General features: G+C 38.2%; 1 protein-coding gene across 1 annotated transcript in view; it reads right to left on the reverse strand.

Annotated features, from left to right (window-relative positions):
- cdh12b (cadherin 12b) overlaps positions 1 to 24040 on the reverse strand; it is a 194075-nt gene extending 170035 nt beyond the window's left edge. Inside the window, exon 1 of the mRNA XM_077200327.1 lies at positions 23566 to 24040. The gene's annotated coding sequence lies outside the window, so the exon portion shown is untranslated. The remainder of the gene's footprint in view (positions 1 to 23565) is intronic.
- Between the last annotated feature and the right edge of the window lie 1432 nt (positions 24041 to 25472).

Below are 25472 nucleotides of genomic sequence, written 5' to 3' on the forward strand. Positions count from 1 at the left end.
GCATTTTATAGAGAAACACTGTTGATGGCAAGTTGCCGACGTTCTTCCATCTGTTATCATCTGCCTTTTCCCTTTTTTACACTCAATTTTATCTTTTTGGAAGGTAGATCAGCCGCTGCAGGTTCTCAGAGGATGACAATATTTCCCTGTGCTTTTGACTACAGGCAATCCTATTGAAATATTGAATAGCTCAATTATAACACTCACAAAAGCTTTGAAACCGCTTCAAGTGATTCTATTTCTGAGCCTGAGTGCTATTAAAACATCCTGGAGTTCCAGGTATGAGAAGTTCTAAAAACCTAGGAAGTGAAAATGGATCTTAACTTCCAAGAAGGCGTTTGCAGTCTCAACTGTCAATAATTAAAGCGGCCGAAAAAGTAGTAAATGACACCAGCTAAAATTATTCAGAGTGTTCTGCATGTGTATACGCACAATTATAGCACACAGACAGTGTCTGTAAAATGGAGCCTTAGGGAAGACCCCTTTTTTCAAGTTCATCTATTTTGATCTAGGCTGTGGATGTATGCATTTCTGCATACATAAACTCCTGGATGTCACATCTAGGCTGTGTGTGAAGTCATTTGCTCACACCTATCATGGTGACTAATCAATACCCTTTCTTGGCTCTCTCGGGGCAGCCAGTGAACAAATGATAATCTATCATGTAAAACTCATTTAGGGAGTCCACATGCTCCAGTGCTTTGTTACAGTAAGTGTGGATGGTCATGTGTGCAAAGCCAGAAATGGTAGAGAGGTAGATTAAAAACAGGTATTGATGGAGAATAGAGGCAAAGCGAGCACAATAAAAGTATGAGACCTTCACAAACGTGCAGACACCGAAAACTCACTATTGATTTCCCCAGGGAAATTAGTCTTATGGTGATGCACAACCAAGGTAGGGCTGCAGCACAATGTAATTTACTTTTAATATATTACAACCTCCCCTATATGACTCATCATGCATTTAGTATATACTAGTGTGTTTTTGTACCGTTTGTTTCCTCCGAACACATTCTGTTCCTCTGCACTAACCGTGAAGAGCAGGTTGTGAATATAAAAGCTAATCTGGTTTCTCATACGCAGCGCCAAGCTAGGTTTGCTGTGAGCTTTATCCTATTGCCGCCCACTCTTCCATATATATGTACCACGGTGTGACATGCAGAATTGCTGCAGTGACAATGGGGAAAGCCGTGTTGCTTAAAATCTCTCCATCCTCGATTTGACCCATGGAGGGAATCGGAAATTGGTAAGCCTTGGGCATATTTGTGCAAGATTTAATTACAGGCACCATTGGACTTAAAGGAATTTATGACAAGAGCTTGTAATTTAAATGAGTGAATACAAGCGTAAAACGTTCAGTGAAAGTCTTGACTCTTTGTGGAGTACAGGAAATCCTCAACTATCTCTTGAGAACGGTCTTGATGGCTCCCTGTAGTGCTCTATTAAGAAAAAGAACACTCACAAATACTGTACGTGCTGTGGCAGACTGCAGGCACTTCACTGGAGGAAAAGTAGGACAGGGTTTGATTGACCTTTTTCGGAGCAGAGAACATTGAAGATGGCTGATTTCAGGACCTGCTAGAATGCATTTCCTTACTTTTCTCTGAAAGAATGTGTGGTTTGTTCTGCTTTGGCTTTTGGTTGATTCATAATTTCCTTTGAACATTTTGCTAACAAGAATCTAATGACGTTTAACTTATAGTCATCATATATGCAGAGTCGGTCATGAATAGTTACCCTCTTCAATTGACTCCCAAATACCCCTATTTTCATTTGCGTTACTAAATTAAGTTAAGCATAATGGCATAACTTTTAGTGGAGTCGTACAGTAATACGCTTGTCTTTTTTAGTACCAGTGTCAAACATGTACATTATATAAATATAAACAGTTGTGCTCAAAAGTTTACATACCACTTGTTGCTCAAGAAGGACACTTATTAATTAATCCTAAATTTCTCACAACTTGTGTGCTTTTTCTGGGCAAGACAGAGTGAAATGCGGTGCTAGAGTCTCGTATCGCGAAGTGCACAGAAGACCAATGGCCAAGGTCTGGATTTTCATTAAATAATACATTACATTTCAGTTTGTTTTTCACAAAGTACTATTGTACACCACCAGAACACTTGGGATATACTACACGTATTGCATGGGATTGTTCTGTGATACTTTTGCATCTTTTTTAAACCTTGATGCTGGTCGTTATAACTGGTATTATACAGACAAACACGAGTGGGACATTTAAAAAAAGCACTTTTTTGTGCTCCAAAAAAGAAAGAAGTGCTTTAAACTTGCACAAAAAAAAAAAAAAAAAAAGAACTCTATAAGAACAGTAAGCCAAGAACTAACCAACCTCAGTAGGGGCGCAACGATCTCTCTGGATCACTGAGGATGAGAAAGATCAACCCTCCTGGTCCCAGTGCACTTAGACTATAAGCTAGCTCAGATGCCGTGTGTGTCGTGTTCTGCCGAATGGAACACAGAGCAGTGACGTACTGTAGACAGAGATGACGTTTCAAATAGAGCTGTTTACAAAAAAAATCAATCACGTATGTGGTGTTACGCCTGCAAGGATCCCAAAGGCACTGCCGTATCTATTTGCAAAGTCTACTGAACATTTCTGATTATCTCTGCAGGCAAAAATGAGCAAATTCATTCTTTTTTTAACTGTACTTCTTGGCAGATGATATTGGATGATGACATTTCTGCTGCTCTGGAACGATGACATTTCTCATTCAGTTTCACCCTGTTACTTTTTGTTAAAGCTATTTCAGCAGGAAAGTTCTTTTTTTTTTTAAAAGCACAAGACAAGGTTTTGATAAAAAAACTGAAAATGTTGTCTAAAATAATTTAGAAAGACAGTTGACCATTTAATTCAGTTGATACCAATTTTTGAAAAAAAAAACTAATATTATTTATTTAAAGGTAGGCTTTTTATGAAGGTAAATAAAGTTACTATAGTTATGCGGCCAAGAGCTGTGCAATATTCTTTGATTAATAGCAGCAACCTACTAGTCAGCTGCATTTACTGCAATATCTGATTTTTGTCCTGTTTGTATTCACTTGAGATGTAACTGACATAGGTACCTCACCAAATAGTGCTTTGAACGGTTTTGTGCACAGCCGCATTATCACTGAAGTTCAGCCTTTGTTTTTCTAACTGGCTTGTGCATTAACAAAACCTGTCAGTAGTGTTAGTGCATTATCCATCTCCTGGGTTTAGAAGAATGGTTCACATGAGAATGTGAATTCATTTATGCGTTTCTACATTTCCAGTTGGTAATGTATTTTCTTCACCCTGTAGGTCATGTTTGATGGAGAGGGAATCTGTGAGTATGGATGAGGTGGGAAATAACTATTGCCTTCCTTTCACCTGCAGAGTATCAGGTTCAACCCCACCGCCGTCTGTATGCAACACCCCCGAGCAGACCGACTCCACAGGAAATACGTTTCTTACAGGTTTGGCTGCAAACACCTCACCACATCAATTTTTCCTCTCCTCTTGTTATTTATTTATTTCATTTTTTTATGTCTAGCTCTGGAGTCAGCGCAAGGAAGAATTACTTACAGGGGCATTTGGTATTACAGAGGTGGCAGATATTTGTCTTTTTACTTGATAAAATGAGTCCTTGTGTTCTGTATCTGTCTCTGTATCTAAATGTTTCTATTTGTACAAATTGCTGCACATTTATTTAATATGTAATAATGCAAGTTGAAAGGCATTTGGTTGGATAGTAAAACATATCTGCAACATTTATAAAGTGTATGGCTGATTGTACATGCATTTGTTAATTTCATCCCATACTAACCATCTACTACAGTCTTCTAATACTCTAATGAGAGTGAGTTGACAGTTAGTAGAATGTCTAAAGTGGACTAATCGAAATAAAAGTGTAACCTATTAGGATTATTATTACTACTACTACTACTACTACTACTAATAGTAGTAGTAGTTGTAGTAGTGAACATTATTTTTTTATTGTTTTTGTTGTTATTTCCTAGCTAGGTAGAAAGGGAAACATAAAGTATAAAATTAAACAAAAAAACGGGAATCAATGATTGAGAGAAGTACTATCTCATGGCGGTATGGTTTGCTCTTTTTTTTAAATAGTATTGAAACTGGTTGTCAGTGAGTGTACATTAGGCATCTGATCTTTAATATGGTACTATTGTCATCCCTTCCTGATTGTTGGCTTCTAGCAGGTGAAGAAACGTTTTATGACCAGACCATTCATTCTGTATCTGTTGCATACAGATACTGTAGAAAGGAAAGTGAAATGCGGTGAAGTAAAGCACAAAATGCTGCTCCAAGAAAGTTATGCACTAGGACACAATTCATTTTCAGTGAGATGTGCAAGAAGAATGGAGAGCAGCCGCATGTTTCATGAGACTGCCTGAATAAGGACGGAGTGCTAAATGCAGAAAACTGTCTTATGCAGTGATCTGCCGCTGTTTAAAGAACATTGTTTGAAGATTGGTACTTTTTGTAATCAAGTCACATATTGTGGCTGTTAAAGACGGCATGAAACGGAAGTTGCGACAGTCCTTTTCAACAATTAAAAAATGCAGGGCGTGATTTGATTTTAGCCGTGGGGACTTGATTGGATGGTTGAACTGTTGTGGTTTGCTATTGGTGGATCTCATGTACAGTAAGTGACAGGTTGCCCCGCCCCCGCCAGAAAACACAAGATGTTGCTGGAAGTGGGAAGGGAAGTAAATTTAGATTAAAGATAACAAGGGCACATTAATGTTTTTTTGTTTAAAAGAAAAAGATGTGAACATAAAAATAATATAATTAATAATAAATTCTGCAATATTCCACCAGTTTTGATTTCATGGTGACTTTAAACTAAAGAGAACACAAGAACAATATCATAGATTGTACCAATATTACATTCCGCCTCGGAGGCACAATGGTCTGACAACAGGGTGACTCTATGAAGTATATTCAGCATGAGTCAGGATTATACTATGATATATGGCAAACCAAACTTCGGCATTGAGATTCTTGCGATAGCATCAGGAAAATATTGTCCTCAGGTGCCTGTCATCATGCTGCATCTGCTGTCTAACAGATTTGTTATGCAGGATTAATCATGCATTTTGATAAAGAGATTCAATGATATCCTAAATCTCTATCTGCCTCCGACATCCTTGTCCGTCTTATTCTGTCAATCATAGTGTATCAGGCTCTCACCTTAAACCTTTCACCTTTCCCAGACTAAACTAAATGTGTTAACCCATGCTCTTATCAAAACCGACTCTTCCTTTGTTTCCAGGGAAGGCTCTAAAAAACAGTGACCTTCAGCCTCCCTTCATTCTCTGTGCAACTCGCCGGGCCCTCAAGACGCTTGGCTCTGTCATGATGATTTCTTATTCGATTTTGGTAGTTGAAGAGCAATGCTTTATCTCTACCCCGGGTTCATGGTTTATACGAGGCAGCAGTGTTGGAACGGAGGGGGGGCCGAGCCCTAATCCAAACAGTAAGCTGTTTAGTCAAAGTATGGTGATGAAACAACATTCTTCCCAGTCGTTGTAATTTAAAGGGGGGCTTTGGGAACATGGGCAATTTTGTTGTAAATCCGTAGCCGTCTGAGTCTTTGAATGATTCACAGATACGGTTTTAACTTTTCTATCTCTTCAGAGACTCCTTAATACATAAATACTGGTTTGTTTTGTGGACATTGTAAGGAAGAAGGTAGAGTTTGCACCGTCTTGGTCAAGGGCTTGTGGGTATTTGCTCTGGGGTCCTGGAAGGTTAATCTGCATCGGCTCAGATGTGGGTCAGAATTGACGAGGCGTGGACAGCATGTTGGTTTCTTACTGTTACACACATCAATCATGAAGTTGTTACTTCAGGAATAGCATTTGAATTTGTCTGAAGGCTGCTCAAGGGAAATGCTTTTGCTTTTTGGGTTGTCAAAAGTGGCCTGATTGACTGTCATTTAAACCTGTCCCTTTTCTGCACTCAAGAAAACTCAAGGGTCTCTGCGTGTGTGAATAGGTTAATGGTTGCTTATGTTTAATGCTAAGACTAATCGGTGACCATCCTGAGATCAGGCAAATGTCACTTGTATTTACACTGTAAAAAGGAATCATGAGAGTGGCTAGGACCGTGACCCTGCAGGAAGGGAACATGAGAAGGAGAGAAAGCTGGAGGAAGAGAAATCTCTGTGATTGATGAACAAACACTGAGACTGTTTGCTCCTTCCATCCAGCTCAAGGGAAACAGAGAGGCAAGCCAGAATCTGAGCCAAGATCCTCCACTTGAGTGAGGTTTCAGCCACCGCAGCAGCAGCGCACAGACTGCGGTTTTTATTTAATTACGAATCGCAGAATTTGGGCAAAAATAGAATATTGTATCTGTTTGTTTTCCTCCCTGGTGCAAACCCAGCTTGCCATGAATGAGGTTAATAAGGGTAACCTATTGCTATGTAGCATCAATAAAATACTATATCAGTCTTTCTACTTTAAAATTTCAATTTTACTTACCAATTCTTTAAAATGATTTGTGAAATTTACAAGCAATTTTTGAGTGAAAGATGTTTACACCATTTCCCCCCGAGTGTATGTTAGCATTAACTTATTACACTGTTTGGTTTCACTTTATTTTGATGGTCCCTTTAACACACTCTGTTGAATATAAGTACTAACTATCATTTGAGTATTAAAAATAGCTGATAAAATGTTTGTTGTATCTTTGTTGTTGTAAGAAGAAGATAATCCTGTTGTACTGGCTTGTGAAACGAGGTCAAATTGAGTAAGCAAGTATATTTAAATTCTTAAGAATTTCAGCTTTGTCGTAGATCAGACAGATGACACATCACCAGATGACACACTTCAAATGAACAGTTGATTTTCTGATGAAATCCAGCACACAACTGAAATACTTCTTGTGTAAATGTTACATTTATAATATCACATCATATACGTAAGGAAATTCCATTACCTTCTGCAACATGTATTGTATACACATAATATATTTCATTTTTCATTGAAATTCCTGACCCATTGGACTGGGAAATGACTTAATCAAGGGAAATGCTTTTTCCTCTTAATGAAATGAAGATAGGATTTGGCATGCATGGATATAACCTCAAATTTTCTGTGACACTCAGCAGTGGATAAAATATTAATTTCAAAGAGGTAGGAAAGGGCTCTGGTGACAAGCACGATTAGAAAGTTATACTTATTCGTACTGACAACCTGTGTTTAAAATGAGTCAAAGGCTTCACTTAGGCATTAGTCATGTTTAAATAATGTGGTCAGTATTAGTAATATGCCCAATCCAGTGAGATCTCTTTCTGCAAAGTTTAGCTCCAACCCTGATTGAACACAACTGAACCAGCTAATTGAGGAGCATTCACAGTCAGGTTTGTTGGATCAGGGTTTGTTCTGAACTCTGCAGGTAGGTAGATATCCAGGAACAGGATTGGGAATCTCTGATCTAGACCATTGGAGTATGGATATTTTTGATGAGACAGATCTTTTCTCTATCTTCCATTGCCAGATAATTACACGATTTCCATGGATTAATGCAATTCTAAATAGTCTTATGAAGTCAAATCATGGTATTACTGTAATTTCAGCATCTCAAATGCATTCCCAAAATTGTCATGCTTAAAAAATATATATATATATATATATATTTTTTTTTTTCTTCAGCAATCATTCACACTCAAATTTGACAATCCGTCTCATGATATAAGACATAATTTGCAGCTCTGCTAGCTAGAGGGCTCTTTGTGATGGACAAGTGTAAGACAATTTGTGGGGCGGCACTGAGTGCTATCAGTCAAACTATCAGCTGTCTTCCTACTTTCGAATGCAGCTTCAAACAGTCAACTGTCTTCCATGAACATGTAGCTTTGAAAAAGTAGTCTGAAACGCTTAATAGGAAATAGGTGTATGTATTTAAAATTGTTTGTTTTTATTTGATTAGCTTTTAGTTTCCAGAGATCAGGTCGTCGGTGCCCGTGCCTTCGAATGCCGCCAGATCCACTAAGCACCGGCCCCTCACGATCCCTCCTGCAGGTGGTGAGTCCACGGGAGGGCGGCCCCACGTCACTCTTTCTGCCCCATGGGGGGAGGCCCGGCCACCAGGCGCTCGTATGCGAGTCCCAACCACGGACCTGGCTCTAGGGTGGGGCCCCGGCTGCGCCATGCCGGGCGACGTCTCGGCCCTTGATTTCTCTTTCTACATAAGGGGTTTTTGAAACCGCTCTTAGTCTCCACTAAGAGGAGACCCTGAGGAAATCCTAGGACACGCTGGAGGGACACGCCTAGGACACGGCCGGCCTGGGAACGCTGCGGTTCCCCCTGAATAGCTGGAGGTAGTGTCTGGGGAGAGGGAAGTCTGGACGTCTCTGCGTAGACTGCTGCCCTAGCGTCCTGGCCCCGGATAAGCGGAAGAAGATGGATAGATAGCTTTTAGTTTAGTTATGAAAGAAAACGGCATAATGAATCGAGCGCTATAGCCTACAAACGTAACCATGGAGTAAGTTCAAATTTTCTTTTAAATATTTTGTGGTCAGGCATAGACGTAAGCTACTAGATTAATTTCATTTTTGAGTTACTGGATTGAAACATGTTCTTTCAAAATTAAAGTAAATTATGCATAGTTCATTAATGTTACTCATTTCAGTAAGTAAAATGTAACTACGTCACAATAAAATAAAGTGTATGTTTTTGTTCATGTCATATTCATTTATTTTTGTCAAATCAGCACATAAGTTTAGTGATGCAAATTTTATTTGGCAAGAAAGTGTGAAATTAAATGTGACTTAAATGTATTGACTGGCATCTACTGTAACTTCAAGTTCACTTGTACATTGATTTTGTGCAGATGTAAATTGTAATGTTATATTTATGTTGTGTATACTGTGTTTAGATAATCTCATAGATGCATTTGGGTGAGTAAGTTTTCATAAACTGCTGTTCAAAACATGTTTAGTAGTTTTGAAATTTAATAGAACTGTTTTTTATATTTTACTATGTTTTAAAATGAAATTTATGCTCCTGAATTTTCAGCATCATTACTCTAGTCTTGAGTGTCACATCATCCTTCAGAAATCATTCTAATATGCTGATTTGCTGTTCCAGAAAAAAATATGATTAATATTTCAATAATTTTGTGGAAACCATATTTGTTATGATTCTTTTATGAACAACGTTCAAAAGAACAGCATTTATTTCAAATAGATGATTTTTGTAAAAATGTAAAAGGCTTAACTGTCACATTTTATCGATGTAATGTATCCGTACTGAATACAAGGATTAATTTAAAAAAAAAAAAAAAAAAAAAAAAAAAGGAATCTCACTGACCCCAAACTGTTGAATGGTAGTATATATATGATTATTTGAAACAGTTAAACAATGTCTTTTTAATAAAAAAACATTACTTTTTCATATATATATTTTTTTTTTTTAATTCTCACTGTAGAAAATAAAAAAACAAAAACCCTTTGTTACCGACTATTTTTTAATTTTTTTTATTAATACCTGGTCATAAGTTTGTTCCCCATGGAACCCCCACATAATAGCTAATTCATGTAAATATATTCAAATAAATATTTAGTATGAATGCTATTCCAGGGTCCAGAGGGATTGAAGGTAATTGTTTGAGCTCACATATAGGCCAGAGATGAGTTTATGTATCAGTCTTTTCTCTGACAGAAAATCTATTCATAGAAAACCTCTCAGCATGGCTTGACACCATTCAGTTATGGATGAGAGAGAATATGTATTGATGAAATTAATGTGACTCTTTGGGCCCTTTTGTCTGAAAGGAGCATCTCTGATGCTTTGAAGTTGCTTTTCTCCTTGTCACCCCTTCTTTCCTCTTTGCTTCCTCTTATTTTTATTGTTTTCTCACAACAACCACTTCAAGTTTTTGATCATCCAACAGTCAGCCTTTTTAGCTCTTTTTCATGGTAAAAGAGTCCCCAAGAGAGTGGGACACTGTAATATGGCTAGGGGAGAATAGTCAGAGCCCATCTCTGAGGGCCATTAGATTCCCCATTTCCCCCCAGTCCTGCAGTCTCCGTAAACTAATAGTCATTCACCTGGTTGACAGGAAATCTTTCCCCTGCTGCCGATGTGCGATGGCTGGGTTATGTTTAAGGTTACAAAGCCTCGGAGGAGACCATCGGTTCTGTGTGCCTACTCCAGCATTCCCCTGAGCCTCGGGGCTCCACAGGCCACCCTAGACTGATGAATGCAGCCAAAGTGGGAAGAGAGATGTTTTGTACAAATGTCTGTCGGTCTGAAAGGATGTATTGTGGCTGGAAAGGAGAGTTGATGAGAGTTTATCTGGAGAACGATTACTGGTATCGGCCTCACACAGCTCAACCACAGACTGCTTGATGCATATTGCACACAAGAAAAAAAAGTTTGTGAATTCCAGGTAGATTGCTTCAAGTGTCAAAGCATAATGATTTTTATAAATAAGTACAAATAGGTATCTATCTATCTATCTATCTATCTATCTATCTATCTATCTATCTATCTATCTATCTATCTATCTATCTATCTATCGGTCCATCCATCCATGATCCATCTATCTATCTATCTATCTATCTATCTATCTATCTATCTATCTATCTATCTATCTATCTATCTATCTATCTATCTATCTATCTATCTATCTATCTATCGGTCCATCCATCCATGATCCATCTTATAAATAAAGTACTGTTATCTATCTATCTATCTATCTATCTATCTATCTATCTATCTATCTATCTATCTATCTATCTATCTATCTATCTATCTATCTATCTATCTATCTATCTATCTATCTATCTGTCTATCTATCTATCTATCTATCTATCTATCATCTGCATATCTGTCTGTCTGTCTGTCCGTCGATCCGTCCTCCTGTCTATGTAGACTTACACATATACAGTTAGGGGTAGAGTACAACGTATGTTTGGCAATGTCATGCTGAGATTAATACAAATGCAGCATATGTGGCATTACATGCAGACACACAGAAACTTTCTTTCTATTTTACAGACGAGTGCTCACACATTTTCTGTCCCCTGCTGCAGCAGTGGCATTTTCTGCATGGTTCTGGTACTTCAGCCAGTTTGTTTCTGTCTGGATGTTGTTTCACTGTGTGGGTTTCACCTCGTCCCAGGAAAACCCATGAATATATTTAAAACTTCCTCTACAGCCTGAACATATCAGCTATCCAAATGGCACGGTTCTTTGACAGACATTCAAAAAAATAAAAAAATACAAAAAAGGAACTGAAAATAAATACAATACATTGATAATGTAAAATACTGAAAGGGATCAAAGCCATGCAGAGATATTCATTAACAGTATGATGACAGAACAAGTGGATAATGTCACTGCACACACAGCATCCACAGAGAGAAAAGAGGAAGGTTTATACAGGAGACATCATGGCACGGCATGTGACAGCGGCATGATGCAGCACAGAACCGCATGCTGGAGAACAGAAATGAACCGTGGAGAGTGAATAATGCAAACACATCACGTGAAATGGTGATCCCAATTATTTAATATCCATAATGTGACATTTACAACTAAAACAGAATATTTAGTGATAAATACTTTAGGGTGAGACTTTATTTTATCAATCTGGGTTTGAATGAATTGAGAGAATTGGTGAATAACTAACAATAATACTAATTTAGCTGGCAGGCTTGCTTGAAAGGTTTTATGTTTTTTTTATATATTTTTAAATACTTAAAATGTATCTCTTCATGGATAAAGAGAAGAGATAACATTAAAACACTAGAACATTACAAAGATATATTTTGCACTTTTATACAATGATAAGAGATTGCCAAGTAAAACATGTTTTATGCAACTCTATCTCACGACCAATTCGTACGAATTTGTACGAGTGATTAAAAAGTGGCTAATTCGTATGAATTCTTACAACCTCACTCGTACGAATTTGTACGATTTGTCTAAACCCACGTGATGGGTAGGTTTAGGGGCGGGGTCAGCAGTAGGTCATTCGTACAAATTCATACGAATTGGGCAACTCGTAAAATGTGTACGATTTAGCAAAAATCTTACTAATTTGTACGAGTAAGGTCGTATGAATTCGTACGAATTAGCCACCTCGTAAAATTCGTACGAATTGCCGTGAGATCGGGCTGGTTTTATGAAATCATTAACTGATATTATATCACTCTGCGTGCAGCCTTGGTAAGATCAGAAAAGATGTTTCAAAAGCTGAGAATGCACTTTGAAGCTTTTTTAAGAAAACTTGATAAATCGTGCACAAAAGGACCAGGGATGTTTATAAAAAAATGAAATTGGGTCAAATGTGATGTCATGTTGTCTTTTCACATTGCAAGATTCATTTCTTGTGTGTCTTTTTTACTGCCTCGTTGTTTTTTTTAAATATTATAATTTGTTGTTGTCTTTATTCTTCTTCCAAGCCACCTCTGCATTGGCAAAGGATTTCTCTTCTTCCTACTTTCCTTTGCTGTTCTTTCTCTCAATGGAAATGCAATAACATGAGTTCTTCACTGTCTGCAAATCCCTGGGGAAAAAATGCAGGGCGTGAGAACAAGAGAAAGATTTAAAAATAGGTTGGAAATATTATTTTTAATATTTGTGAAACATGTTTGACGCTCAGTTGAAGTGTTTATCTCTAGACTGGTATAACACTAAAGACATCAATAGTCAAATTATAGCTAGTATGCAGATGTGTTGAGACTGCCATGTACTAGTGTGTGTATGAGTAGCTGCTGGAAACGCGCTGGGAGGATGGAGACAAATCAATATAAACGATGGGGAGAAGTGGCTATCATTCAGGGGGGAAACAGGTGCAATATCTCTCTCAGATAGGAGCCCATCCATCACAGCCAGACTTTAATTTGAGATGTTTAGACCCCCTTCTGCTGATTGTCTCACAGCAAGTGTGTGTGTGTGTGTGTGTGTGTGTGTGTGTGTGTGTGTGTGTGTGTGTGTGTGTGTGTGTGTGTGTGTGTGTGTGTGTGTGTGTGTGTGTGTGTGTGTGTGTGTGTGTGTGTGTGGCAGGTGGAGAGTGACAGTGAGGTGTTACATGTTCAAAATAAAACAAAAGAGCTTGAGAACTGTTGGAGTTCTGAAACGGAACGAAAAAAAGACTCACGTGAAAGTGATGGAAATGAGACACAGTGGCTCTGTTCCAATTCCTTGTGTACTGCCTTGGGAGCATACAAACTGTAATGGACTGATTTTAAAAAAGCTGCACATGCACAGCAGTTCTTCTCACAAAGTGCACAGCTGTTGACATGTAGCTAAGTAACTAAGCAATACCCTGATACGATTTACACTATTGTTCTTAAGTCTGTTGTCTCTTGTGCATCTTATGCTCACCAAAACTGCACTTGATCAAAAATACAGTAAAAATAGAAATATTGTGAAATATTATTACAATTTAAAAGCACAAATTTTGTGGAAAAAATATGATACTCTTTTCGAGGATTGGTGAATGAACAAAGAGTTTAAAAGAACAACATTTATTTAAAACATATTTCTTTCCACTATAAATGTAGAGTAAAAGTATTAATTTCTTTAAAAAAAAATTCCTGACCTCAAACTTAACGGTATTGTATGTTTTTAACAGATGAATTCTTCGGAATTGAATCCTTATCTTTCAGATTACTAGCCTCACACACTACCAGATGAGCAAAAAAAAAAATAATGAAATAAAATAAAATAAAAACACAAATATTGGGTAACTGCTATTTGTTTTATTTTTAGGCATTAAGTTTATATCTAACATTTATTTTACTCCATCTGCCATCTATTTTCGTAGCTTGTTGAGATTACTATTCTTTTTGAAGAACATATGCAATGCTGCCTTTGAATTTGGCTAAAAGAAAGCGTTTATAATGTCAGAAGCTCGGTAGCTTTTGAAACGGAGGTGGTGAATGTTTTGTTGTTGTTTTAACATTGAAACGCCTCAAAATTATTTTTATTCCATTTTCTTTATTTATTTATTTCAGGCTGCTATATGTTGAATAGATTGTGCATTGGAGTTGGTGCAATATATGTTTCAAAACTTTCAGAACAGCAGTAGCAATGTCATGGTACAGTTACAGATATATTCGTGGCTGCCAAGGACATCTCAATTGTGCGTGAGTAGACGCACGTACACGAACACACACTCAAGCAGCTCTGTGATAAAACAGTGTAGAAATAAGTCCCTTTATTGAAGCTTTAAACTACATATGGCCCAAGGTGAAGGGAGTCCAAATAATCTCAATTATTGATCGGCGTTGGGCAGAGGGCTCTCTGCAGGAGTGTTTGCGGCAGTGAGTGTTGATGCCAGGCATATCCGGATGAGTGATCTGGTGGGATCTCTCGCTCTGGATGAAAATGATAATGGATACTCAGATGCACACAAGCACACGCACACACCCAAGTTCAATACCAGGAGCTATCATCACTGCAGACATGAAGGAGGGTATGAGCAGCTGATCTGTCTTCCCATTAAAATTACATGGGAGAAAATAAAAGAGCAGCGACAGGAAAGCAAGAAGTAAGATCTTAGAAAGCGAGAAAGAGATTAAAATAACCACTGCAAAGAAAGAAAGAACTAAAAGGCATAGTTCACCTAAAACTGAAAATTCTATCACCTTAATGTTGTTCCCTGTATGGCTTTCTTTTTTTCCGTACAACACTTGTGAAGACATTCCTTTTGCGCTTTTTCCATGCAGCTACAATAAATGGTGACTGGAGCTTTCAAGCATCAAAAAAGCATTATGATATATCATAAAATATATCCATATGTATATTTTAAGTCTTATGTAGTCAAGTAGAATTGAAATATGTCGAATTTTGTGATTAAAAAGACCAAAAGTCATAATTAACTTGACAGTCTTCCTCTCCAGTGACCTTTTATCCATTGCAACAAGAATATTAAGTGACTTAGTGAATCAGTCAGACTGGATTCAGATTCTCATTTTGAACCAAATCTACTGATTATTTGAATCATTAAAATGAATAAAGTGGTGAGATGTCATTTCGAACAAAAATAGGCCAAAACGGAGGTCATTTGGAGTTCGTTTTGGGAGTTCGAAATAGCTTTGCCAAAGCGAAGTTCGCCCAAGCTGGTAAACACCTTTGAACTACCATTGTTCCGTGGCGATTACAAAATATTAATTATGTGTGCTCTGGGACACTGGCTTCTTTGACAGTTCAGTTCTCCTGTTCAGTCCGTGGTCGTCAGATTTCCACGAGTAAAAGCATTAACACACCGAGATGCCGCTTTTAGCAAAAACTGAAGTTGTAATTCTAACTGAATAAGACACTGGCACTGTTTTTATGTGTTTAATAATGTAAAGCTGCTTGCTTTAATGCAGTACATTGTATAAAGTGTGATATAAAAAAAAAAAACTTGTTTGCTTACTTGTGACGTAACTTCAAACTTCTTTTTAACCCTAAATGAAGAATGAAAAATAATTTTGCTGTGAGCTATATTGACCAGCCGTCAAAATTTTCAGTGAATAATGAGTTAAATTTCAGTCTCTTTTCCAGTCACCTATTGTGTGGAATCTGAAAACAGCAACAAGTCATGGAACACTTTTATGATGCATTTTTTTAAGCTTGAAAGCTTCAGTGCACATTTAATGTTTAATGGAAAGAAGCATGGAAACCTTCAAATTTTCTCTTTTGTGTTCTGCAGAAGAAAGTCAAACACGTTTGGAACAATATTAGGCTGAGTAAATGATGACAGAGCTGTAATTTGTGGATGAACTATTCCTTGAACTGTCTAAGGCCTTGTTGACTTTGGCATTAGAAGGGTTCAGCTGGCCTGTCGCATCACCTCTCTGCCACCCATTCAGTCTCCAGGATATCTGAAGGCCCTCGTCAATCACACAATAAGTACACGGGATTACCATGGATCTTTCCTGCAGCCTACGGCTCCGTGCACCACACCAGAGAGGATATCCTCCTCTGTACAGCACAGCCCAGTCATTCACTCCCTCAATGCTCTTTCACTGCATCAGCGATGGCTTTCTTTAAAGAGAGAGCTTATTCAGCTGCATTATGCATTTAGATCACTTTAAGAGAGAACTCGAGATAAGCGGCTCAGGTTTGTGTGAATGAGAAGAGCCATTGGGCTGGTTGAAATGAGGAACTTGATGCTTTGGAGAGTCAAGGGAATGTAAAGTGTGTTAAGGACTTGTTGTGAAGTATATCTCTAGGCCATATCATACACTTTGGCAGTATTTTATTTTTTCTGAAGTCCACTTATAATGTTAAAGGTTTCTTGCTGCAGAAACCGTTGTAATTTAGTTCTTCATGAGCATCTGTCTCCTCCTTTCTTACATTTGGAGTTAACGGCATGCATTTTAGCTATTTTTCCACAGGAAAAGATTTTTAAAATCTCATCAGATTTTCAAAATGTGAGAGACCACAAACATGACAATAAAAAAATCATAGATTTAACAGTTTTGTTTCTATAGTGTGTGTAATGCTGCAATGTGACCAGGACAGCACAGCACACACTAACAGATACCATTCACAAACAACCAGAGTCCCGACTGTGAAGACAGAAAATCTTGCAAAATCTCTTGCGGTCAAACGTGACCAAATTGTTAGAATGAACAAACATGGCGGACGACAGGCACGAAGAAATGACGATAATAGTGTTTGGAATGCTTTTTACGGAACATTTTTGAGGATAAAAGAAAAAGGTTGGATGATGCCGTACTATGCTTCCGTCTTCCATTAGCTTGCTTTCTGATTGGGTATCGTTTCGTTCCACTTGAAAATCTACAGAGTACGTTCGCGTTTGTCCGCAGAGTTCTACATATTTAACATGGTGGATATTTAAGATTTGAGATTGGTGCGGCTCAGACATTCTTCCAAGCAAATTCAATCACGATTAATACACAAGAAAATCTGATAAGATAATCTCTAGAACTATCAAGATAACCGGGACTTTACCTAGGAGTGAATGGGTAGAATTGGGCCCCAAAATCGTCCCGGTTATCTTGTAGTGTGTGTGTGTAATCAAAAGGTGATTAGCTCTATTTTGATTGTTAATGCAGACATTAGTGTTTATATCCAAATAATAAGGTTTTATCTCTGTATTTCTGTGATCATTTGGATACTTGTAACAGAAATAATGAAACTGTCTCTTTGAAAAGATGTTTGTGAAGCTGTTTCATACTTAAACATGGCAACAGCTCTCTCTGGCTCAGTGATAGCGATAACACAGATTTGAATGTTCCTGTATGATTTTGTCAAAAGGTCTAATGGAAACAGGCGAATCGTTGTCATTTAGGAATAAGATCGCATGGGTGTTCAAATCGAGAGAGCAATCTTTTACCAATTAATCGAGCAGCTCTACTCAATGTTTATGTGCTTTTAGAATGACCCCTTTTGCAGTGATTTTTTCATAATAGTCTAGTTAGACTGTGAACAGAGCATGTCTACATAGTGCATTGAATTCATTAATTTAATGTAAAAGAAGAAGTAAAGCCCTTTGGTCCATGATATGTTTAATTTGGTAATTTTATGGAGATGGATAGGCTGGGGGGTTTTGTGGGAATGGTCAGACATGGGCAGTATTTCAATTAAATGTATTTTAAATACGTATTTAATTACTTTAGTGTATTTTGTAATTTGTATTTTGCAGGTGTGGAAAAAATAAAATGTAGTTTGTAACAAAATATTTTGAGGGAGTGTATTTAGAGTATTTCAAATACTTAAATACTTAAGAAATATCACCATAGTAAATGATTTTGCCATATTTTCGGTCTGATGTTGGCAATGGCAATGTCCAGGTTAGATGCACGAAAATCACGTGACACCCTGTAGACCGGGCTCCCTCCAAGAAGTGAATGAGTTTTGAACTCTTAAAAACGGCATTAAGGTAAAATGTTTTGTGAAAAATATACAGTCTACACACACACATATTGTACATTGAACGGCATTATAGAGAAAATAATTGTGCCTTATGAGATCAATGCACTGTGTTGTCATTCATGAGATCAATGCACTGTGTTGTCATTCATAAAATTAAAAGGACATCATAGGCCCTACCTATTATGAAACAGCGCGTCTGTCGTAACTCCACTGAAATCTTCATGCTAAGCAAGCGTTCACAATATAACATCCATCTGCAGTTTTTACACGTTTTTAAACGTATTACATATGAGAAATATTGATATTGATTTTGTATAAAATAATCATCAATCCTATTGTTTTTCAGTAATTACGCACGCATTCTACTATGGAAAAGGCATACGCGGTCAGGACAGTTAGAGTCTCGTGTGTAAAACAAACCCACACATATTATGATTAATATGATTAATCATATATATTATGATTAAAATGGAATTTTGATTTTGTGATGAAAATTCTCGGTCTGTTATTTTCACACAAAAATCGCTGCAAAAGATGCTTTTCAACAGGTTTTATCGAAGTTTTTGTCCAACTCCATTGACTTGTATTGGATGTTCTGTGAGGTACGGTATTACTCCGCCGCCGGAAACGGAAATGGGGTTGTATGTATTCTTTCTGTAGTCTTCCAGTCGCGGTATCGTAGGCTACGCTATCCAAACATTGGCAAAGGTGCATTATCGCCACCAACTGGGCTGGAGTGTCTATTATTCAAGCTCTCAACGGAAGAATGTCCGGTTGTGAGGCGTTTGGAAAAAAAGGTCCACAGTTTTACAACGAATGGTAAAACACCTGTTGGAAAGCATCTTTTGCAGCGATTTTTGTGTGAGCATATCAGTGAACACCCTAGACCACTCGGTGAGTTTCACGTCTTTGTAAACTAAAGTTTAATGCGTTTTATGAATGATTCTTCCAGTGCCCCATGAAACCATTGTGGAGGTGGGGGGCTGCTAATAAAAAACCGAAAATTCTCGGGACAGCAGCATTTGTCCAAATTTCAATCTTAACCGGTCGATTTAATCAGAAACGATCTTAAAACAGGGCTTTAAGTGTAAAATTCCGAACTTGTCCTTTAAGGCACGAGTAGAGTAAAGGTGATAATATGGCTACGTAGCCTACATCAAACACGTTTTGCTATTAAGGGCAGCCTACCACACCATTGATGTGAATTTATCTATACATGCCATTTACGTCAGAGGGAGCTATTTCCGGCCCTGTAGAGATTTAGTGAAATGCCCATACTTTTTTTATTTTGCTACTTCGCCATTTTGAATTTACACATTTCTCATATTTGTGTTATTGCTACTATTTGTGTTATTGACCTTTCAGTAATAAAAAAAAAGACTTAAGATTATTGTGGGAGTATTTTTGTATTTTCAAAATACTAATTACTTGTATTTTATTTAAATACATTTTTCACATCAGTACTTTGTATTTTATTTTGTTAAATTTCATGAGCCAGTATTTGTATTTTGTAACAAAATAGTTTTTTGATGTATTTGTGCCCACCTCTGGGAATGGTATAGGGGCACGTTCAAGGTTAATCTGAATGTTTAGGTCTATAATACGCACACACACACACACACACACTCACATATATCAGTGTTTCCAGCTGTTATTGACCCTTGTGTTCATGTCCCTGGACCAGTGCCAATTTATGTCATCATTTTCTCTCAATTCCAATTGAATTCTGATGAGAGGGACATAGGGACATGTCAAATCTTGCACTCACGATCCCCTCCGTCTCAGGGTTCCCATCTGCTTTGAGCTGATTAGACCTCATTTAGCTCACCATCAAAGCCGTCTCTCACTCGGAGCTGTCTCTCTCTCCATCAGTGCTGATTGTCTCTCTCTCTGTGAGCTGTCTGTCTCTGGTGTTACCAACTGGTCAAAAGAGGATTCCTCATTAAATCCAATGCTAGTGCATCTGCTATATCGCTCTGGAGAATTGGACTCTTGTTGGGACACGGCTTTTTTTTCACCAGAAGCTCAGATCACTAGGAGCTCTGCTTCTTCTACTGTCTGCTCTGATCTCTGTCACAAAAGCAAACCAAAGACCTGCCAGCACTGAGTTTCTAAAGTACGTTCAGGAGGGATCTTTGGATTGTCCCTGCCTACTGATTTCAGACACTGATTGAAGCCTGGTGTTTCCTGTCTTTGTAAAGGCTGGCTTGATCCAGGGAAAAGATAGGATGTGTTTCGGTTTCATCTGTGAGTTAAATTCTGTCCACTGACTGTTGTGCATTCATCTTTTATTCTTTCTTTTTTGTCCTAGAGCGTCCCACAAATCCGTGCAACCTTTAACAGATGGACAGGATCAGCTTTTTTTAACATGGGACTGCAATTGCAATGCCACAACAGATCAAATGAAAATACGTGGATAATACAGTTAGAGATGGGACGATATTGTGTCGTATTCCTGGCACATCATATCCTCTGATTTATGACAGCTGTAGGCAGAGTCTGGATGAATTTAAGTGGATGTCAAAGCTCACCTCCTATTATTTTTAACATCGTTTTCTACTTTGTGGTTTATTCTAGGAATGCTGATTCTGAATTGTACTATCCAGAAGGGATTACGCCACACCTCCCCCAACACACACACACACACACACACACACACACACACACACACACACACACACACACACACACACACACACACACACACAATACGGTTGTTCAAACAACCACTGGAAATTATAGATGTTTTATCTAAGGGAAAACTTACCACCAGAGTATTATTCTACAGTATATTTGGTTACACTCGCCATAATGAGTAATTCTGACAGTCATGAAATGCTTTCAACACTGATTTCTGAGATTAATTGTGGGTTTGATCTTTATATTAAATCTGCAGATGATGTTCTTTTTGCATTTCAATGCAATGTTCAACGCAAGAAATGCTATTTTTTAAGTGTCTGAAGTGTTTCCTACAAGCAAACATGTTAAATAAATGCAACTTCTATAAGGAGTCTGAGACCACTTGTTAAAAGGGCAGTTTTGCACCTTTTTCCTTACTAATTATATTAACAGTATAACAATTTGTTTCGAATTACAACATTGTATAAATATCTGAATAAACTCAACAAGAGAAAACCCTAATGATCATGATCTCCAGGATGATTTGAAATTATCCAAAGACCATTTTTGTGCTTCAGTGGAAGCAAGAACATCTGGGCCCGTATTCATAAAGAATTTTAAGGCTAAAAGTAGCTCCTAACTGGCGAATTTAGGAGCAACTCCTAAAAATAATAAGCGTGTCACTCCTAACTTTAGGACTCCTAATTTCTTTCACTAAGAGTAATTCACGAAGCATTTTAGCCCTAAAAGTAGCCCCTAAGTCTGGGACAGCTTAAAAGAAGTCGAGAGGGCTCCTAACTCACAAAGACCTATTCACAAAGGATTGCAGCGCATACCACCGCCTCTCGCAGTCGTCCGGGGTCCGCGACACAAGCGGGAATGCTGCATTGATCTGCAAACAAATCCTCTCCCATATCTCACGCTTAGTTTTACTTGATATCCCAGTGTCGAATTTCCCTTTTATTTTATTTTTTCATTTTTTTTTCAGCACCAACACCAAGCAGCAGTAACTGATCCTGCGTCCAGTTGGGCTTTCTTTTCCGTTTTGGCGAGTTCAGAATCCACCGTCATTCAACTATTACATTACTTCAATAGGAGCAACATTTCCTTGCTTTAAGTAGTCTATTTAGGCTATGGAAGCTTGTTTCCACCACAGAATGAAAAATAAAAAAAGGTAATTGCGACTTTTTATCTCACAATTGCGACTTTATTTCTCACAATTCTGACTTCATATCTCGCAATTGTGAGATAAAAGTCAAAATTATTATTTTTTTCTTATTCAGTGGCAGAAACAAGCTTCCATACTAATAGGATGTCAATTAACCAAGCAAGTGATAATGCAAGTGTCGTTTTTCATTATTAGGTAAGAAGCGGTTTCATTAGGGTATTAGGCTACCTTAATTTAATTTAATTGAATTCACCACTTTTCTCTCTCTCTCTGCCTTTTTAGAATTACACTTCACTGGGGCCTGCACCAACATGTCATTATATATGCATTTCGATGACATTACTATTATTATTTTGTGTAGGACACAGACATATTTAGATGTCGTAATTCCATGATTTGTTGCGTATGTGTTATGTTCCGCATGATGGCCCTGTCATCTAACAACCAATCACTGTGATCATTGCGAGGAAACTCGTGCATGAGAATTGACGTCATCCATAGCAACGAAGACTCACTCTTATTTTAGTTGTCATTTTTCCTAACTAAGAGTAGGTCTGAAAGGCGTTGTGAATAACTTTTAAGAGAAAACTCAGCTAAAATATGTTTGTGTGATTTAGGAGTACTCCTAGTGGTAAAATAAAATTCTTTGTGAATACGGCCCCTGGTCTTTTGTATTAATGAACTCACTTTGCTAATTTCACAAATTTACATTTTTTTTTCTTTAATAATTATCAAACCCCAAGACTTTACTTATTTCTAGGTTCAAATGGTAAAAATGTATATTGAGATATTTCCAGCCCTAAATCAAATAATAATAATAATTATTATTTATTTATTTATTATTGTAATTAATCTTTTGTTGCCAGGCTGTTATAAAAGTCAAGTCATTTTCTGCTATCACAAGTCTTGCATTTGATTATCCAAATCAGCATGGAACATCAACCTCCTAAAAACAAAGAAATACAGTAGAGTGCATTTTTATTTTGTATTCTTATTTGTTTTGTATGTAATTCATATACCTACAAGCAACAACCGAAACCGCTTGAGGTCTAATCCCTCTCGCATATCACAAAGTCCATAATCTCTGTGAGATTAAATTAATATGTGCATAAACACCAGTGCTTTGTACATTACTATATCTATATTAATAGTATGACAATTATGTGTGAGAAACAAAGATTTAACAAATGCATTATGTGGATTAAGTATCATACTAATAATTCACAACACGCTGAAACTGTTCTTTGCACTGTTGTTTCATTTGGGAACAAACTGTCAGTAGAGCCAGAGATATCCAGCGCTGCAAGTAATTTGTCTGTCTTTTCTAGTCCCTCAAAAGCAAATGAAGCAGGAACTTGATGTTGCTCTTGGCAGAGCTCTTTTTGAGCTAGTGTTTTACTACTTTGTGGCAGTATGAAACGAAGCACGCATCTGCTTTAATATGTAAATGTTGCCTCACACTCATGATTCAAACTCACATACACTCCAGGTACGAGTGTTTGCATTGGTGGGTTGCAATCAGGATTTCCACTCAAATCTCTGCAAGCATCAAGCCAGGTTTCACCTGACTGAAGTCAGCAAAACAACATTCCCTCAGCCTCCACAGTCAAACTCTCATGCCTTTCGAAAACGAGGGCAAAACTGTTCTAAGGGTGCAGGGATTAATCATGAGCATGTTTCCTTCTGGGCTCTTAGCACTGCAAGTATTGCATCTTACATGGCTGTACGATTGAGGATATACGCTCATAATTGAGGATGCTGACAGGTCAGTGATTTAGGAGCGGCTTGAGCGGAACCCAACACTTACACCAAGAGTTATGAGCTCTCCACGCACCCTAACTGTACATTACTGACCTGGTAAGAAAGTCCACATCAGCAAAACACACACACATATTCAGGAGATTTGAGCACAGAAAATGTCCTACCTTAATTGAATCCTTTTCCACCGGCCAAAATGATAGATTGGGTCTGGAAACCAGTAAAATCCAAAACGCTTCACAAACTCTCTTCCTTCATCTGGCCTCAGCCTCTTTTCAATCCTCGTTTCACCTTGCCTTCCTTGTTTTAGTTCCTTGTTTTCTCATTTACTCTCTCTCTCTCTCAGGAGTCTATCGTTCTTTTTCATCATGTAGGCTATAGTACAGAAGCGGAGACAGATGCGCGGCACGCCAGTGAGGAAAGAAATATGGTTGAACGAGCGCACGCGCGAGAGAGTGCTGAAGTGTAAGTCCCTGCGGTTTTAGAATGAACAGAGCGCTCGCGAGTGTGTGTGTGTGAGGGAGAGAGAGAGAGAGAGAGAGAGAGAGAGAGAGAGAGAGAGAGAGAGAGTGACAGTGAGTGAGCTGGTTGGAGAGAAAAAGAGGGAGAGCTTTGCTGACTGCCTTGCTGTCTCGCCGCTCTGTGGTCCGTGGCGCGCGTGATTGGAGAGAGTGCGACCCCTGTCAGGTCTCCGGAGTGAGGGATCTTCATTAACTACATTAGAGAGATGGAGCCTCCCCTCTATTCTTCCCTTCACTCCTCCTCTCTCCCTTCCATCAGTCCCGCAGAGAAGCAACGATCTGTGTGGTCATCGCAGGAACATGCACATCCCGTTCTCGGCGTCTCACAGGAACTGTTTTTTTTTTTTTTTTTTTTTTTTATACCAAACTAATACACTTGCAGATGTCCTGTGTTAGTCTGGTTTCTCTCTCTCTCTCTCTCTCTCTCTCTCTCTCTCTCTCTCTCTCTCTCTCTCTCTCTCTCTCTCTCTCTCTCTCTCTGATTGATTTGAATTACTGTATGGAATGTCTTGTCACTTTTGAAGGTATCTGGTGTTGTAATGAGGCTTTGTGTTCTGTATTTCAAGGACTTCCAAAGATACATAACAGCTACAAGTGTATGAACTATGCAAGCACTATAGGCTACCGTATACAGGATTCACCCTATTATACTTTGTCCACACAAATTGATAAGTCAAACAGCCATCCCCAAATAGTCTATAGCTACAGAAGAATACCATAATTAATCCGTTCAATTAGGCCTAATGGTGTGTTCACACCGGACGCGAATAGAGCGTCAAATACGCGTCTATCGCGTCTAGTTAGACGCTTGAACATTCGCTCGAGTTCCAATTTTTCAACTTGCGCGGAAGACGTTCGCGGCAAACGCGTCGCCCAATTCTATTCGCGTCTTTGCATTGACTTTGTATATAATCTATTCGCGCAAATAATTCAATTCGCGGTCGGTGTGAACACACCGTAAAGCCTGTTTTAGAATTCTGCGTCGAATCGACGGCGTAGGCTACCCCCGCAGACCGTGAAGCCCTCCGCCGTAAGTTCAATTTTTAACTCCTCCAAAAAATTTTAACTACTAGCTCCCCCGTAGTTCGCACCCTGGGTGAAGGGGTAAATCCACTAGGGAAAATTGTTCTGTTTTTTCTAATCTAATCCTTTCTTTCATTACATAATATATTATACGTGCTTGGTGCAATGCTGCTAACCATGAACTTTTTGCATGGGTAGTTGGTATGATGGCTGAATGATTGAATCCAGGCTGGAGTCTTTTACACTCTGCTTCTACTCCTACCCTCATAAAGTGACAGGCAAATATAGATGGTGATATGTAACCTTTAAGGATATGGGGTTTGTCATGAAGAGGAGCTGTGTGCTTTGACGGCCATCACTCATGAGAAAGGTTAACTTTTCCGTTCACATTTCTCCTGTCCTGCATCTCAAATAACTACACCTACACTTCATGAATGCAACATGGAATAATGGTTCTCTTAAAGTATACCTACAAGACTTTTTTTTTTTATGAGCAAAAATAATGCATTAAAAAAAATCTTCATCTTCTC

This window comes from Siphateles boraxobius, unplaced genomic scaffold (genome assembly GCF_051911475.1).
Source record: "Siphateles boraxobius isolate OS27281-9 unplaced genomic scaffold, OSU_SipBor_1 46, whole genome shotgun sequence".
Lineage (NCBI taxonomy): Eukaryota > Metazoa > Chordata > Actinopteri > Cypriniformes > Leuciscidae > Siphateles > Siphateles boraxobius.